An 18,460-nucleotide genomic window follows, 5' to 3' on the forward strand; every position below is an offset into this window, starting at 1 on the left:
ACAAAGTAAGGACTTATAGACACGATAAGTACATACAATATATCTAAAGGTATATACAGACACTCCTTCACAAGCTTCATTTAGCTTGTACAATCTGTAGCAAAGCATTGCTAAGGCTTCAGCCTATCAAGGTCACCATGCCCAATGCCCAGTGCCAAGTGTCGGCTAGAGGTGTGTAAAGGCCCCCTTAATATTAGGCTGTGGTGCACTGGGATTGTAATTCTCTAGAGTGCTAAAACACCACTGAATAGTCTACATTTGTGATGAACTGGAGTGGCAGTTGCAATCCAGAACATCTATCTACAACCTCATTGATGTTTTTATGGCTGAATGCAATCAAATGCTTTCAGCAGTGAGGCACGGAGCAGTCATTTAGTGCAAATACATTCAAATACATATAGTTACACAATATGCTCACATGTTTCCACACTTCATTGTAAAACTGCCACCCCTCATAATTCTACATTGAGATACTCCAGGTTCTTTCTATCCAGTGTTGCCTGTACAAGCATATATCTCTATTATTTCTCGATATCTCTTACTGATACAAAAGTGATACAGAGTGTAGGTGAGAGAAACCTGTCTGAGACTGGCATCTTATCTCCAAAGGCAACGGCAGCTTTTGACTTTTCCGTGCGTCTGCAGAAAGTCAAAAGCAGGCAGCAGACAAAAAGCCAGTGTGTCACAGACGCACGCAAGATGGCTGGCTGTCAACAGGCATCACGCCAGAGCGGCAAATAAAAGATGACTTCCATCGCTGTCGTAATGAAGATATTGATGATGCATGAACTGGAATATTTTTAGCTGTCTGCGCATAAGGGCCCTTCAAGAGAGACGCCGTAAAAGGATGTGAAATCCTTCATCGCCACCGAACCCGCTTTTATTGCTATACCTACATTTAATGAGGCAGGGCTATCAGGAACAAAAGGGTATGCAGTGGGTCCACATCCCATAACCACAGTATTTGATCTCATGATACGTTAAACATAACCATATTTGTAAACAGTAGTGGATCACAGCGTATCGGTGGATGATATGCTATATCCTTGTAAATATGATAATGTCACTGCTATTTTTGGTTCAGTTTGATCAATTTTCATCAATGTAATCATTGTGATGCTCCACTGATTTGTAAAAGGGAGATAAACTATATATGGTTTATTGTAGGAATATACCAGACGTTGGTTTGTTTCATGATGATGATATACTATCACTTATTTACTTAGATGGATGGAACAATGTTTCCTTTAGGACTATTATAGGACTGTGTGGTTATCATTAAAGCCTAAAGTTGTAATATATTATATTTTATATTTTGTTATATACTTTAATTGAAGGAAAATTAAATGTAGTTGAAGGCTGCAATGCTAAACATAAGTTGAAATGATTAGAGTCAGCTTAGCTTTGATGTTAGGAATTGTTCATCACAGTCTTTTGGTCAAAATGTAAACTGCACCCATGAATTGTCTGTGGGCCTTATGGCTTAGTTTTGGTAATATTCACATTATTCACCATTCATTCACTATTCACTTTTACTGTAAACAAGATAGTAGGTAATATCCAAGTACAAGATTGGAGGCAACAATGAGAGCATTACAATAAAAGTTTGTCTGGGTATGGCATCCCCTTACTCTGCTTCTCCAGCTTTAATGCTTTCAATGCTTTTTTAATGCTTTTAATTACAAAAGTGATGTAAAAGTAAATTTGTTGCTTACTGCACCACTCACTGTAACGACACCTTCAAAGCGGTGCTGTAGTGAAATGTAAGACAATAAATCTACATGACCATTGAAGACAAACCGGTGGCATGACACAAAATGGATGTAGCGACAATCCCAGTGATGTTGGGAAAACTCAACAGTAAAAAAGAATCGTTTGGCAACCTTTCCCTCTATTGTTTTGCCAAAGTGAGATTGTTGTATGTGTGTGTGCATGTATTCTATAATGAGAGCATAAGAGTGACGCTCTCTAAATCTCGAATAAAGAACAGCGAGCAAGAACATGCATCAGTGGCTGGGCTTGGCATGGATGGGCCAGGTGCCAGTGAGCCAAGGCTTCAGCCTTTAAAGCTGATTTGTGCACTGATGCCCTTGGGGGAAATCCTGGGAACTATTTGCGCCTTTGGTTAAGGCTCTAAATCTGGGCCCACTTAAACACCGGACTTATCCTTTATTTGGAGGATTAAGTTATTTGCTGTCACCTTTTTTTACTCCCCCCTTGATTCAGGCCATAGGCATTGTTTGGTGAATGTACCAAACCCACATTTTTCCCTCCATCAGAGAATAGATTTTTCTTTGCTTTGCATATTCAAAAATGTGAAAGAGAGCAGTGACTTCTGAAAGTTTCAATAAGGTAAAAATTGCCAAAAACCAACACAAAACATATCTATTGCCATCTACTTTAACCAAAGTAGCTTTTTATATTGTCTTTTTCAATATTGCAGTATTGTGCTTAATCCACCGCCAATTTAAACAAACATTATCTTTACTTTTTTAAAGCTAGTGCTGCGTTTTGAAAGCCTGTCAATACTGTGGTTCAGACTTGAGGGTCAGAGTGCTTAACAGTGTGCAAATATAGAGGAGAAATTGACAATATTGTCTCATTGTACTACATTTTATTGTATAATAGAATGAATGTACTGTATACTGCATTTGTAACCATCAATACTGTTTTTTATAGGTAGAAGTTCTGTCTTGTACATTTTATAAATGTTAACTGCACAATTTTTGCACATTTTTGTAGGAAAAAAGAAAACAACATGCATCTTAATTTGCCACTTTAAAAAAAAAAATGAATTTGCCATTTTATTCATTTCTGCATTTGGAACTCTCATTTGACACCCTTAAATAAGTATAGTTCCAATTTTGTCTTTTTATAATGTTTACTTTATTATGTGCATATTGTTGCAGGAAAAAAACAAAACTTTTTGACATAATGTATAAATGCTCTTTATTTTAAAATACTTTTTATATTAAAGTTAAGAAGGTTTTAACTTCCATTAAGGCATTGACTGATATAATAATACAATACACTGTTCTGAGCAATTGCATGCCAAAAAAACATAAAGCATAAAAACATAAAAACATAAAGCAACTTTAGACCAATTATATCAGTTTTTTAGTTTAATAAAACTGGTATATAGTAACTACATATCCCTTTTGCCATTATTGTTAAAAAAATTGTTAATGTTTTTTTCAATAATCACTGTACTCATAAGTTTTAATAGGCTAATTTAAATGCAACACTATTGTTTTTCAAGTGTATTTATGTCCACAACCCCCAAAAACAAAATACTATGATACACATTATGTAGAGTGGAAATGTCTCTAAGAACCCAACCTGCCAAACTTACTTTCATGGACAAACAACAAAACTCTAACCGCTCACCACAACAAGTCCAATAATGAAGAAATGCAAAAGCTACTGTAATCTCATTTCCTTAGATCTGGGAGAGGAACCAAACCACACTATAAGCCGAAGCTCACCAGGCCCTGTTGTTGCAGCACTGCACATGAAACACAAATTAGCACTGTGGCTTTCAGCACAACAGCAGAACGCTCTCTATGAGATTTAAGGGTTTATATCTTCAAAGTAGCAAGTTCCTCACAAACTACCATTACAAGAGCAGAGTGATTTAACACTCCATGTATAACTGAGCCAGCCTGTCTCTTGCTTCTTGACGGGAACTGGGTTGAAGCAGGCCCATTTATCCAGCACGTCAGCTGGCGAGCGCACGAGTGTGAGATAGGTGGGAAGAGTTGTGCATTTTGATGATTGATAGTGTAAACTGGAAGATTAGCAATATCAGAGCAAGCCTTCTTCAGTGCGTCGCAGTACGAGCGAGCTTCTTACTTCAGAGCTCTTTTCCCGACGATTTATTCACGCTGCTTCTGTGCACGGCAGCTTTGAAGTGAAGAGGGAGCAGCACACTGACACTGCTTTATTCTTAAGCGTAGCGCTCGTCACATTGAGGAAAGAAACAGTGCAACTTTTCATTCAGAGCATTTCCCACGTTTTTTCCCCCCGCAGATACTGTATATGTCCATGCACACACACACACACACACACACACACACACACCTGAAGGCACATTTATATATACATACAGTCATGTTCATACCCCTGTCAAAGTTTGACTTAAATTTACTTTTATTTAACCAGAAATTATATTTTTGCCTGGAAATGACACAGGCATCTCCCAGGAGATAACACAATGATGTACAAGAGGCATCATTGTGGGAAAAAATATTTCTCAGCTTTTATACACATTTGAACAAAAAGTGGCATGTCCAAAATTATTCATACCCTTCTCAATAATTAATAGAAAAGCCTTTATTGGCTATTACAGCAATCAAACGCTTCCTGTAATTGCTGACCAGCTTTTTGCATGTCTCCACTGGTATTTTTGCCCATTCATCTTTAGTGATGAGCTCCAACTCTTTGAGGTTCGAGGGTCTCCTTGCCATCACCCTGATCTTTAGCTCCCTCCACAGATTCTCAATTGGATTCAAGTCAGGACTCTGGCTGGGCCACTGCAAAACATTAATGTTTTTGTCTGCTAACCATTTCTTCACCACTTTGGCTGTGTGTTTTGGGTCGTTGTCGTGCTGAAATGTCCACCGGTTCCCAAGGCCAAGTTTCTCTGCAGACTGCCTGATGTTGTTGTTGAGAATCTTGATGTATTGCTCTTTTTTCATGGTGCCATTTACTGCGATCAAGTTCCCTGGTCCATTGGCTGAAAAACACCCCCAAAACATTAGGTTCCCACCACCATGTTTGACAGTGGGGATGGTGTTCTTAGGGTTGAAGGCTTCTCCTTTTTCACGCCAAATGGTGCACACATCATTGTGGCCAAACAATTCAATTTTTGTTTCATCTGACCATAAAACAGAACACCAGAAGTCTTCTTCTTTGTCCAGATGAGCATTTGCAAAGGTCAAGCGGGCTTTTGTGTGCCTTTTCTGGAGAAGTGGTGTCCTCCTTGGCCTGCGTCCGTGGAACCCAGCAGTGTGCAGTGTCCGTTGAACTGTCTGCCTTGAGATGTCGCCACCAGCAGAGTCCAGATTCACCAGGATGGCCTTGGTGGTGATCCTTGGATTTTTCTTCACCTCTCTCACTATTCTCCTGGCCAGCACAGGTGTCACTTTTGGCTTCCGACCACATCTTCTGAGATTTTCCACAGTGCGGAACTTCTTGTATTTTTTAATAATACTTTGCACTGTAGCCACTGGAACTTGAAAAAATTTTGATATGGCTTTATAGCCCTTTCCTGACTTGTGAGCGGCCACAATGCACAGCCGCAGGTCCTTAGTGAGCTCCTTTGTCTTAGCCATGACTGTCCACAAACCAACTGCAGAGAGCTGCTGTTTTTCTCCTGTTGAGTTGATTAAAACAGCTGTTCCCAATGAATCAGGGTAATTAGGATGCTTTAAAACAGCTTGGACTATTTGGAATGGTATAGAACTTTGGATTTTCCCATATACTGTGACAGTTTTCAAAGGGTATGAATAATTTTGGACATGCCACTTTTTGTTCAAATGTGTATAAAAGCTGAGAAATACTTTTTCCCACAATGATGCCTCTTGTACATCATCGTGTTATCTCCTGGGAGATGCCTGTGTCGTTTCAAGGCAAAAATATAACTTCTGGTTAAATAAAAGTAAATTTAAGTCAAACTTTGCCAGGGGTATGAATACTTTCGGGCATGACTGTATATATTATATATATTAGTCTGTTAGTGTCTTTACCTTGTCCTCTGTGTGTATGTATGTCTTTTTACATTACACAGAAGCTTCTGTATTGATACACAGCATGCAATACGGCCCAAGCATATCGTAGATCCCTAGCTGTCTATGGGGGACAAGTGGAGCTTCAGTGGTTAGAGTGCTGGATTATTGGTGACAGGGTTGTGGGTTCAAATATCTGGGTCCATTTGCTGGGTCCTTGAGCAAGGCCCTTAAGGGTCACTGTGACATGGATAACCCTGTGATCTGTCCCCAGCAATAAAGACATGTTGTTGTTATAATAAATAATAAATAATAATAATAATAATAATAATAATAATAATGATAATAATAATAAAATATAATAAGAGCTTTAATTATTATCAATAAAAGCTCTTGCAAGCAGCTCAAAATGGGGTGTTACTGCATTTCCATTACATTTATGGCATCTGGCTGAAGCCCTTATAAAGACCAACTTGCATGTGAATCATGTTACACAGGTAGGTGAGTGTAGTGTTAGAAGTCTTATAGGTGTAGAGTGGTGTGCTTGCCCAGCCAGGGAATAAAACTCTAGTCTGCCACAGCAAAGGTAGTGTTGTTACCTACTACACAAGGTATCCAAACTTTTATACATGTCATAATGACTTTTCAAGGTAAAGGTAATGCAAAGCTCATTAATATACTGTGGAAAATGTATGTTTTTAAACAAATGATGTAATTTGCCCCGGGGTGTCCACACTTTTGGACATAGCCCATAGCCCTAAGTTTTGTTTTTCAAATAAAAGTTGTATTTGGTGAAAAATAAAAAAGGAAGAGCTGCTCAAGACCAGCCACATGTCCCCATAACATCATAAATGCTCTTGTTTTCCTATCATCATGGAAAAAGTTTGATCACCACAAAGAAACCAAAACAGAAAACAGACACGCATAGTCACACAGTCTAATGGTGTGACCCTGAGCAACACTGAACTGCATGGCACGGCATGTGTGTGGATGGGATAACAAAACAGATCATGAAAAAATGAATTATTAAATAAATAATAATAAATATAATATAATAAATAAATAAATTAGGCCACTTTAAGTGTTCTGATACTTCCTCTAGAAATGAAAGCACAATTCTGAACTCAACCCATTCAACTTGCCTAAATCTATCAACAAATTAGACCAACTCATGGTAGCCTGTATAGAATATTCCAGTAGACGTTGGAATAGCTAAAGGACCCCTAGAATGTCTAATTGTATTTCAGAGAGTGGTACATGGAAGTGACAAGCCGTGCACCTGAAACACAGCAGTCTCCTCTTTCAGCCAAAACAGAGCTTTAAAACAGGCCAATTTTAAAACCCCCAAACTGTTACATAACAGTCTTGGCTTGAAGAGTTATGAATATGCCCTAGTTCAAGTTCGGAAACAGTAAAAAGCGACGCCAGGAGAATATGATGTTGTTGATACTGAAGAGCAGGATGTTGCTTCCAAACTCTGCAAGTTAGGTGAATACAGGGTGTGAACCAGGCCTGGAGACCGAAGTTTTCCCTGAGCCAATGTCTGCAGAAGGGGAGCAAACAGGGGATCCACCAAAGCTCCCACCAGCCAACGCTAGCATCTACCATCTCTTCTCTCCATTGCCCGTCCCCCTAAAACAAACTGAGCCGAACATGCAAGAAGGGACAGCACCGGCATACTATCTTCCACGTGTAGCTGTAGCTAACCTGGCAACAATCTTTATAGCTTGCTAGTAGAACATCTCGCTGAGAGGACACAATAAGAGGACAAGAGGAGGTTTTCTGGTTAGAGGAATAGTGTTTTTAACTATGCTATCATATGTGTCTTCTGTGAGCTTGTTGTACACGAGCCAATGAAAGCAGAGCCTAGCCTTTTTTTGCAATTTTTTTATGAGCCCTCTGTAAAAGGAAAATCAGCATGTTTCATTTTGAGGTAAAATAACAGGGTGGTAAATAGGTTTTTCCACCCCTATCAACAGTCACATATTTGCTATTTCTACATACAACTTAAAATATTGAATAAATGCATTCCTTGGAACCTTTAAACAGTGCATTAGGCATAACGTACACAATGTTCTACACACACAAAAAAGCATAAAGAAGAGCTGGAATGAAGCCTTCCACTCCCTTGGAAGTCTCATTAAAAGCAGGATGTGATGAAAATGCTTAATAATTTAATATTCAGATTTAAGCATCCCCATTCGCACAGTTCTCTCAGAGCACGTATAAAGTTTTAAGCATTAGTGACCCAGGGTGTAGCTAATTCGCAGCGCCCTCTGATGCTCTTTGAATTTACTATGCTAACGTGGGAGGTTGACGATAATCAACTGACGTGACTATCATTTGTTTTGGTTGTATGAGAAGAACCCTGACTCACTCATACATACTCCAAGAATTTTATATTAAATCAAATTTACTTGTTTTTATCTTTTTTTTTTTATTTTTATTTCGCATGTTTTCCAGGCCTGCAAACATCTTAACATCCAGCCCCTTTACAAGCACGCATGTTTCCATAGTGCTGGCACAGTAAAGAAGCACATAAACTTATTTCATTGAGAAAAAGGGAGTGAGATGGGAGTTGGGGGGCAGTAAAAGCCAATTATTACTCTCTGACTCAGCGGCAGCATTGGAATAATCTGATAATTACAACAAGACTTCAGCCACTGCCAAATTACTCGAATTATTTGCAGCTGAGAGAAGGAGAGATGAGAGCTGCAGCAATCTAAGCTAACCCAGAGTACGAAAATTAGCAGGCCTTGTTTGACTAATAGCTAACTGTTCCTTTTTTTTGGTTAACACACTGAGGTTCTTACTTATGAGGCAAGTGCTGGGGTCTCTATAAAAGCAAGGGAGTGCCAGTGTGGGTTTGGACGGGCAGGGAAATGTGTGTGCGGAATGCCGCTGCGAACACACGCAAGCACAGCTTCTTCCTTCCAGTGTTTTTGGCTTCTTACCCTGCTCACACACTCGCTGAGGCCAGTGGTGAAGGCGCGCAATGGTAGCCGATTAAAAGGCCATGCAACATGTGGTCGTTTATGTGCCGACTGTGTCTCTCCGCGGGAATTATAACGTGGAAACGGCCGGATCCACTGAGCTTCGTAAACCCAGTGGAAACATCACTATCTTCACGCACCTGGGGTCCATGCTGAGAACTAAAATACTGTGTTACAAGCAGGTTGCTCTCCAGAACCACTAAAAAAAAAAGCCTCATTCTGACCTTTAACGGGCTGGATGCTGGACGGCTCCCAGCGTGCGAGCGCTGGGTTTCATCAGTAGCTTGATTAAGTAAAGGAAACAAGTCATCATCAAATATACGCTTGCGTGTTTTCTGGCGTTAAATTCAAAAGCAGGAATACATAGATGCCAGGGTTTATTGGTCTGGTGGTGGGGGGTGTAGCTATCTGAAGGGTTAAACAGAACTTTGCTAGTCCTGCTAGTCCACTGATATCTGGAGAAGCACCAAAATCCTCATCATTAAAGCTGCCAAAATCTGTTCATCAACTGATACTAATTCACAGGCTCTAGAGCAAAAGCTTTACTTTTAAAAGGTTTGTTTTATTATTATTTTTTTTTATTTTTTTTACTAAAACTAGACATCCCAGTCAATAACCATTTAGAAACCTTTGTTTGTAAGAGTGCAAGGATGTGAGTAGGAATGGTCTCAGAGGACGCGGAGGGAGATAACTACACCAAAGGCAATGTAGTACCAGTCAAACCCACACAGAGAAGCATAACCTGATGGTAGAAGAACAGTCAGGAGAGAGAAGAGCAGTCTAAATATCAGACAGCAGAAGCTGATGGGATCCTATCATCCAGATAAAGCTCACCAAAAAGAGCAAGAGTGGAGTCTAGGACATAACTTATCAAGTTTTCTATTGAATTATTCTACACTGTTCTAACTGCAAATGGCTTGATTGGTTCCTCTCCTTTTGCCATTGCCACAATTCAAAGTTTCATCCGATTTATTTTTTCATGGTAAAACTATAGTCTAAAACTAAAAGTCGACGTATTAAACAGCTGTTTTACTCCAATGAATCCTGCAGTGCATGAACAGTATCCAACATGGACAGGTAAATGCTTTTCATGGCCTGACTTACATCTAATTACTGACTTTGTTAAGAAAATGTTGTCTGGGACACTGGAACTGAAAACTAAGACTAGAACTTGAACACATAAACATAAACAAGGAAACAAGTGAGTTTGGTTCCCTCCTCTCCACAACTACACTCTTATACACTGCATACAGAAACATTTCTATAAGGTTTTTAAAGGTTTTAAGGTTTAAAGAAGATGCAAATGTTCTTTACTGATGTACAGCTTCACATTTGCATCACTTTATTGAACTAAAAATGGTTCTTCTATGGCACTGTTGAAAGAACCTTTTGAAGCACCTTCATTTTAGCTGTGCAGTCCCTGTAGAGCTGGAAATGGTAAATTCCCAAGGATCTTGAATGTTACTAACTTAGCAGGCCTAAGATTCTCCACAAGCGGGGGCTAGTAGTACTTAAACAGCTTTTGGTGCTTTGCAACAATGACACTGTGTGTCATAGTGGATATGTGTAATGCCATTTCCCCTTTTTTTAAGTGCTGTTAGGACTTTGAGGATGACTCTGAGGATGTACCCCACGTCACAACTTGGATCCCAACAGTAATTACTGGACATAGCTTTTCTTCACTGTTCTTGAACCTAGAAGCTTCAAGAACAGTCAGCGGAAGGATGACCTCGCCATGCCATGCGTGTACTTTCTGGGCTGAGATATGCTCTGAATTTGACAAATAACTTGAAGATATCATGTCTCTAAAAACTTTTGAATGGATAACTTAAAGATTTAAGTCTTCTTAACTGACAGAGTACTCAAATTTACTATAACAAGAGTTTTATATACATATTTATATATATAGCGTTCTCTGGAATGATGATGGAGCCTATTCCTATCAATATTTTGGGGATAATTCGGGAAGTTGGAGATGAGGTCCTGACCTCACTAACGCTCTAGTCACTGAATTGTATAAAATTTGCTAAATGCAATTCATACAGCCATGCTCCAAAATCTAGTAGAAAGTTTTCCCTGGACAATGAATGAGCAGGTGTCCCAATACTTTTGTCTTTTAATGTAGTTTTATCTACTTAAAAAGTAGACTACTTTACTTTGAAGCAAATGTTTCTTAACTTTTTTCTGAGTAAACTTCTACAGTGTAAAGTATATTAAACTGCCTCGGACCTAAATGGGCGGCTGAGCTGTAGTCATATCTATCAGTATGAACAATACACAGAGGAGTAAAGGCGAGAAGGATGCATTTGCAAATCAAATGTGTCAGAATAGTTGCAATAATAATATGACATAAGTCAAATTATTATGTACTTAATTCAATAAATAAATACAAATAAAGGTAAAATAAGATGAAGGACGGTGGATGTGGGCGGATTAGGGAATTGGGGCTGTTTTGCAGTCAGTTAATATAATAACAGTAAAGTAATTTCATTAAATTAGTTCTTAAGCTGTTATGAGGCCAGAAACGCAATACTGGGAAATCAAGCTTCCTGTTAACTTTCTGATGTCGTATGAACCTTCGCTTAGAAATCAAGTTCAGTCCCAAGACTTTTTGTACTGTTTGACAAATACACACGCTGTCAGTCCACTACCCATTCAAGCATGAATGAAAGTGTGTTTTTTTTTTTTTTTTTTTTTCTGCAAAACATGAGTGTAGCACTGAGGGCTTGAGAAAACTAAAGCAAATGACTAAAAACAGCTTCAGTTTAATGGCAGTTATGTCATACTTGGCTTCACAGATATTTCAAACAGTAGATCAAATGGCCTGTTAGGGCCTGTCAGTTATCCACGAGGAAGGTCTACTGCGGCTGCCGTTCTCGGGGGCAAATCAAACTCATTTATTTACACAAGTGAGGAAGCATGACTTAAAAAGTGTACTGCGTGTTTGTGCTGGAACCACATCGCATAAATACAGCGTGTCCATCATTTTTTTTTCTTGCAAGTGACTGCAGTGAAAACATAGCTGAAATATGTCTGTTTATATACAGAGGAATTGGGAGGAAACACTATTAACATTATCTAACTGTTTATCACGGGTAAGATCTCTCGCGATTAGTGTGTCATGTTACGGGAGTCTACGAGGCAGGAGAAAAGAGGCCAAACAAGTCTGTTTTTCTTTTTTTTTTGGAGCAACCATGACCTAGCATTGCACTGAGCACCTGATTATCCCACAGGAATTGCACACAGAGGCTGTGGGAAAACGCTTACATTCACACACACGTATACACACACACACACACACACACACACACACACAAAATCAACCACCCCCCCCCATGATGGCCTGGACGTAGCACTATGACCGCAAGCCTGTCAAATCTGACAATACTGATTTTAACAAAGTCAAAGGGCATCTATGCTGGCAAAGGGGAAACCAGTGCCTGTGTGTGTGCGTGTGTGTTAGTGTGTGAGACCAGTTTTGGTGCCCAGAGGCCAGAGTTCCCAGGTTTGCTCTGCTCTCCTCTTCCTGCCTCTTTAAAACAGGAAAAGGCCTTGAAAAGCCTGAGGTGACTCTAGACCACTCTAGTCCCAACTACCCCAACTACCCCATGCATTAAATCAGCATTGATTACCCTTTGACACTCAAGGAGGTATATGGGTTCTAATAGTGGAGACCGGCTGTCAGAAAGAGCACCTCCAGCATTAGAATCCGTGTTTCAGACACATGGCAGAGGGGTACGTTCCCAAAGATTACCTTAGACTAATTACCAATGTCAACAGAGCCTCTAAGACCTTGTCCACACCTAAACTTAATTGGAAACATCTTCATGTTGCTTAATGTGTCCAGAAAAAAGTAAAAAAATCAAATAAATAAAAAATACTACTCCTCACTGTCACTCAATTTTTGTTATTTTTCACTTTTATTTTGAATCTGACAGTTTTCTTTACATCGTGTGACAATTTTATGAAAACTGGACCAATAGAAATGCTCCAAAATGACTTGGAATAACATATTTTTACACTGACGTCCATTAAAATGTTACGTTTTTAAGTTTAAGACTTTGCGACACAGCTATGCATTATATTTAACAATATATTTATATATAATACTACCAGATGTATTGTGAATAAATCGCATCTGGGTTTTTTAAGTTCTCATTCATTACAGACCTTCGCATTACAGACCTGTTTTTCTGTTTATGAGAAATGTGACACTGCAGTGTTTTTAGCTCAGTTTTATGAGCCATTTGCCACCTTTCACAGTCTTAAATTTCCTTCAATTTGGCACACAAGCAGGCACTGAGTGAGACATCAATATGAATTAGTTTAATATATGGATTTTGACTGGCTTTTACCTAGGAAACATGAACAAAAATACCAATAAATAAAAATTAAACCATATAGGAAGGAGATATTTACCATGCTGAATTCGGCACAGCATTACCTAGTTACCACAACAGTCAGATCCATTACCTTGTAGGGTACATTTATGTGGCTGTGATTCCACACTGACCTAAATCTGAAGAACTGTAGTTATAAGACAGAAACTGTTAACAATAAAACTTAAGATCAACAAATGTCTATATATATATAAATATGTGTGTGTGTGTGTGCGCACACTGATCAAGATTAAAAATAGGTCACTGTGCACCTAACCACTTTCAATTAAGGTACAGATTTCTACAGATATCAAATAATAGATGTGGGCCCACGTCTGTTCAAACCTTCCCACAGAGCACAGATTCATGAAGGTAGCTGTTTCAAATGCACCAAAAAATACTTGAGAAATGGATCACTGCCGTGTTCAGGGTGGTTGACACGTGTGTTGAGCCTAATCAAAAACATTCATCAACTCTAACCCACTGCAATAAAACACGTGCCCTGTTTGAATGCAGGAGGTGCATTAAAGAGAAAGCCCATCTCAGAAACGAGTGAATTATTCTAAAAGGTAAAGGCAATCTGTATTTAAAAATGGATGTGTGAAAACAAGGTGTCATTTTCATACAGAAGGGGAGAATTAGTGTAGCCTCTTTAAAAGAGTAATAAGTGGAGCACGTGTCTTAATATATCAGGCGGCTTTCTTTTAGCAGAGCGAGAGGAAAGAGAGAGAGAGAGAGAAAAGAAGAGAGAATGAGTGTGAAGATAGTGGCAACATCGCTTGTTCTCTGGAGGCAACAAGGGCCCCTCCATCAAGTCTTATCGTCTCCTTTTTTCCCTTTTTATAACAGGAAAAGTCACAGATATAATTGATATGAGATTTAGGGGGTATATTTCAGTGTAATTAGAGTCTTGATAATTGGGCTAATTAGATATAATTGTTATGTGAGTCTGAGTTTGATTAAAGCAGGTTTCCCCAAAACGAGAAAAAAGAGGGAAAAAACATTTAGTTGGCAGGCTAACAATGCAGCCAACGCACATTAATTAAGGAACAAACATGTCTAAAGAGGGGGTGAGTGGGAGAGATGGACACACATAGGCGCGCATGTGCACAAGCACCACCGCATACCCGCAAACATACAAGCAGACACGCATACAGGAACACTGATGCGGTCAGGCTCAGCTCGGGCTCATGTCGACCCACATAATTTTTGCAGGAGCAGTCTGCCGAAACTAGAAAAAACATTATTTTTGGTTCCATAAAGAACAATTTAATATATATATATATATATATATATATATATATATATATATATATAGAAGGTCAATTACACAATGCAATGCCTCCAACAATAGGAGGATGAAGACTAGCACATGTTTCCTCCGACACATGTGAAACCAACTACCACCTCTTTTCGAACAGCTGCTGATGCAACATCGCTAGGCAGCCAGTGCGTTCTGAAGAAAGCACCGGATCCCCAGCTTCGATACAACAGCTAACACACGCCCGTGCTGACCAGCAGCCCACTAGGACTGATGTTGGGAGGAAGGGCTATTAACCTACCCCGATGGAGCACGGCCAATTGTGCTCTCCCTGACTTTGGTTGCTGATGGCAAGCAGCATACCTGGGATTTGAACCAGCAACCATCTTAGTGATCTGCTTAGTCCACTGGACCTCTTAGATCCATTAGATTTTTATATTTAACCTTTGACTTTTTTAAATCCTTCAAAGGTCCTTTTAATTTTACAGAAGTGACTCTTTAAGAAACCAAAAATGGTTCTTCAATGACATTGTTTGAAAGAACCCTTTGTAGCACCTTTATTTGTTAAGAGTGCTGAGAACTCTTTCTTAACATTTTAAAGAAAACTTATTTTTTTATAGACATAATTACGGACTTATTATATCAACTATAAACAGTTATACGTGTATATTGTATGTATACATGTTATATTGAAACCTCTATTTTTAAAACTTCTTAAACTCCTCAAAATCAGAGTGGTTTCTGTCTTTTTCCCCCACTGTTATAACCAAGGAACAAAATACATTGTAGTTACAGATTAGTAATCCTTAGGATGTCATAAAAATCACAAAGTGTAAGGGGTTCCAGCTTACCCTTTCTTTGTTTAAATATTTCATGACATTCGCATCAGTAAAATGGTCTGAAATTACTGTTAAATTATCAGGAATTACTGATAATATGCAAATAAAAGATTACATTTCCATTGTGTATGTAGTTGCCATTTCAGAGCTACAATGTCTTATTATGACACTGATGATCTGTTATACTATGAAACCATATAAAACTAAAAATAGCAACACTAACATGACAATTCCCCATTCTAAACATTTAGCAATCCCGAATACATACCATACAATCCCATCACTGGTTCTGTTACGATAGCAGCATTCATAGCTATATCTATTAGATAGTGATCCACTTCCGTCAGTTCTCCACATGAATACAAAACACTGAAGGTCCTTGTTTTCCTGAAAAACTCTCTAATCAATTGCAAAAGGTAAGACACTGTGCAACGATGAAGACCGCAGAATAAACAATACCGTTTCATCTCCTGCTCAGCCTGCCTCCGAATCACAAGAAGGCCACACTGTGGACACCCCACGGCTCATGAGCATGTTCACGTTCACGTTCGTGCAAAATTCACTTCACCCCAACGTTCCTAATGGCCAAACCTTTTCCTGCATCACAGGCCCGATTAACAAAGCAGAAGGAATCGACACATTTTCAGCTGCATTAAACAGCAAAAGGAGAGTGTATCTAATGAGGAGCCAGCAAAGTACTGGACCTTCACTTGGCACGATAAGCAGCACCGGAGCCCCTTTGCTTTGATTTCTTCAGCTACGGCTGTGATGAAGGTGGCTAAGACCGCACTCTCTTCCGCACACACACGCACACACGTACACACATACACACTTCAAGTAAGGTGTAAGGTCATAACGCAGCTTTCATGTTCTCTTCAAACAGACAACCGTAAGGGAGCGGCCCGTAACATCATTTCTGCCATGTTTTTTTTTTTTCTTTTCTTTTTTCCCCACCCTTTTCCCTTTTTCCTGCTCTTTTTTTCATTTCTCTCTCCATTGATTGCGATTGTCAATACTTGCACTTCGGAGCATTGTGTTTGTTCTTTGAAATTGTAATTTATGGTTTACGGATATTATCCCAGCACGGATGTTTCGGCAAAGTCGCATTTGAGGTTAGCAACCAACAGCTCACTTTTTGATATGTAAATCCGAGCGAGGATAAAAAATGAGAGGAGGATAATGAAGCTCAAAGCTAGGGTGAGAGCGAGAGAGAGAGAGAAAGAGAGAGAGACAGAGAGAGAGAGGCCGGCTCTGCCCCATAAAGATAAACTTCAAATATAAAGCAGTGTTGGTGCGATCCTCTCTTGGAGCAATAGGCAGCGTTCAATGTCTTTTAAGTGAGCGCCAGGAGCTTTCGCTAACTGCTGCTTTGTGCTAGGTGCAGTTTTGGGATGGGTTCTTCATGCGGTGGGAGACTGACTTGAAAAGTTGGACTTTGTGGTCTCGGGAGCCGTTTGATGGATGAGTTGTTCTTTGTTCTTTTTTCGGCCTACTTTTCGTTCGGCTCGAACGACGTGAGAGGTGGACGCGAGGCGCTTTCCCTAAAGTCAAATTATTTCAGCAAACACTTCTGGCTGCGATCAGGCCTTCCTACCGATCGGTCGAAAGCAAGAAGCTTCTTATCAGTCTAATCTTCTGAACTGCAGGCTAATTATTCAGCTTTTCATCTCATTCAGTTACTATAAGAAATGATACAGGGACTACTTACATGTGAGGTATGCAGGCTAGTTATATGTGTGAGGCCTACAGCTTAAAGGCCTGAAAATCACTTGCTGTTTCATTAGTTTTTAAAAGCTAATGAATGAGGCTCTGTCCCTATGTGCTCAGGTTCGACTCGTTTGTACAGAGCGCATGCAGCCTTTACAGTCAGCTCGCAGAGACGCCGCACACAGGGCTGAAGCAAGCACAACCATTTCCGAGTCTGGTCTCCAGTGATTCTCTAGATGGCAGTAATATCCCTCAATCATCAGAATGAGAGTGAAATTCTGCATAACAGCTCAAAAGCACATGGATGTGGAGAGGAGAGGAGAGGAAAAGAGAGGAGAATGAAGGAACAGAGGGATCAAAGAGGAACAGCAAAACCCATTTATCGATATAGGTATGAATCCCACCGGTTACTGGCTTATTTTGTGCTGTATCACCTTCAGTGTAAGAAAAAAACTCTCAGTTATGAGAAATTTGGGGTTTCACACTCCTATAAGGTCTACAAATCATTTTCAATTGTTTTTTGGAATATTATACTGAACATTCTAATATTTTATTCTATTATTATTCAATTACTTAAATTGAATAATTAAAGATTGGATTTCTTTTGTTTTCTTTTTAAATAAGAAAATACCACTGATAATTATTTTCATACCAATTTGCACTAAATGCTAAACTAGGGGTCCTACCCAATCTGGCAACCCTAAACGCATAATAAAGGACTGTAGAAGAAACTTTAAAGTGCCTTAAAATTTATTTGGTCAACTCTTGTCAGTGAACAAGAGAGCTTGCAGACGTTTTGATAAACAGAACACTCATTTGTGCAACTGAGAACATGCTGACCAGTTACCTATCTAGAACAGTAGAGTAGCAGTAGCATATTTGGACGGCACTTGGATTTAAGACCAATACTGACCCCTCAGTTTTGTACATTGTAGCAATCTCCAGAGTTGTATTAGAGCATATTAGAGAAACTGGGAACTGCTAGAATTTGTTATATTATTATGGTATATTAATGAATATAATACCATCCATTCGTTTTAAAAACATCAAAACAGATCTCTAAAGAAAACAGATGAGAAATAGGAGCTAATTTGCAAAAAGCAACCAAACACAAAAGAGAAAAATCTCCTACCTGCCCACCTACACTGAAACATTTATATTATTTAAGACTTTTGTTTTCATTTTTTTACATTAAGTTCACAATACATTGTTTAACCAGAACTATTTAAGACCATTTATTTTTTGACATTAAGAGGACATGTTAGAAGGACGTGAATAAAGTTGAATAAAGAGAGGTCAGTACGTGGACGTGACTTACTATGAACCTCAAACTATTTCGACTACCTCAGCTGACCACCTAACTGCCCCACATCAGAAAGAAAAGCACTGTGTTAGAAATTAAACCCAGTGAAGTGAGCGGATGCTACGCTAAAAGCTAACCCAGCTATGATTTATTCAGCTAACCGAACACCTCACACTGAGCAACACTATCCGCTAAGACTGCAATAATTACAAAAATAAATGAATGTTTTTGTCATAGCGATAAAACTATGCT

The 18,460-nt window shown here is 39.2% G+C and overlaps 1 protein-coding gene across 1 annotated transcript in view; it reads right to left on the reverse strand.

Moving 5' to 3' along the window:
• The window catches only part of ofcc1 (orofacial cleft 1 candidate 1), a 112,553-nt gene that overhangs the window by 43,746 nt on the left and 50,347 nt on the right, over positions 1-18,460 (reverse strand). The window lies entirely within an intron of this gene.

Source organism: Salminus brasiliensis, chromosome 1, assembly GCF_030463535.1.
Source record: "Salminus brasiliensis chromosome 1, fSalBra1.hap2, whole genome shotgun sequence".
NCBI lineage: Eukaryota > Metazoa > Chordata > Actinopteri > Characiformes > Bryconidae > Salminus > Salminus brasiliensis.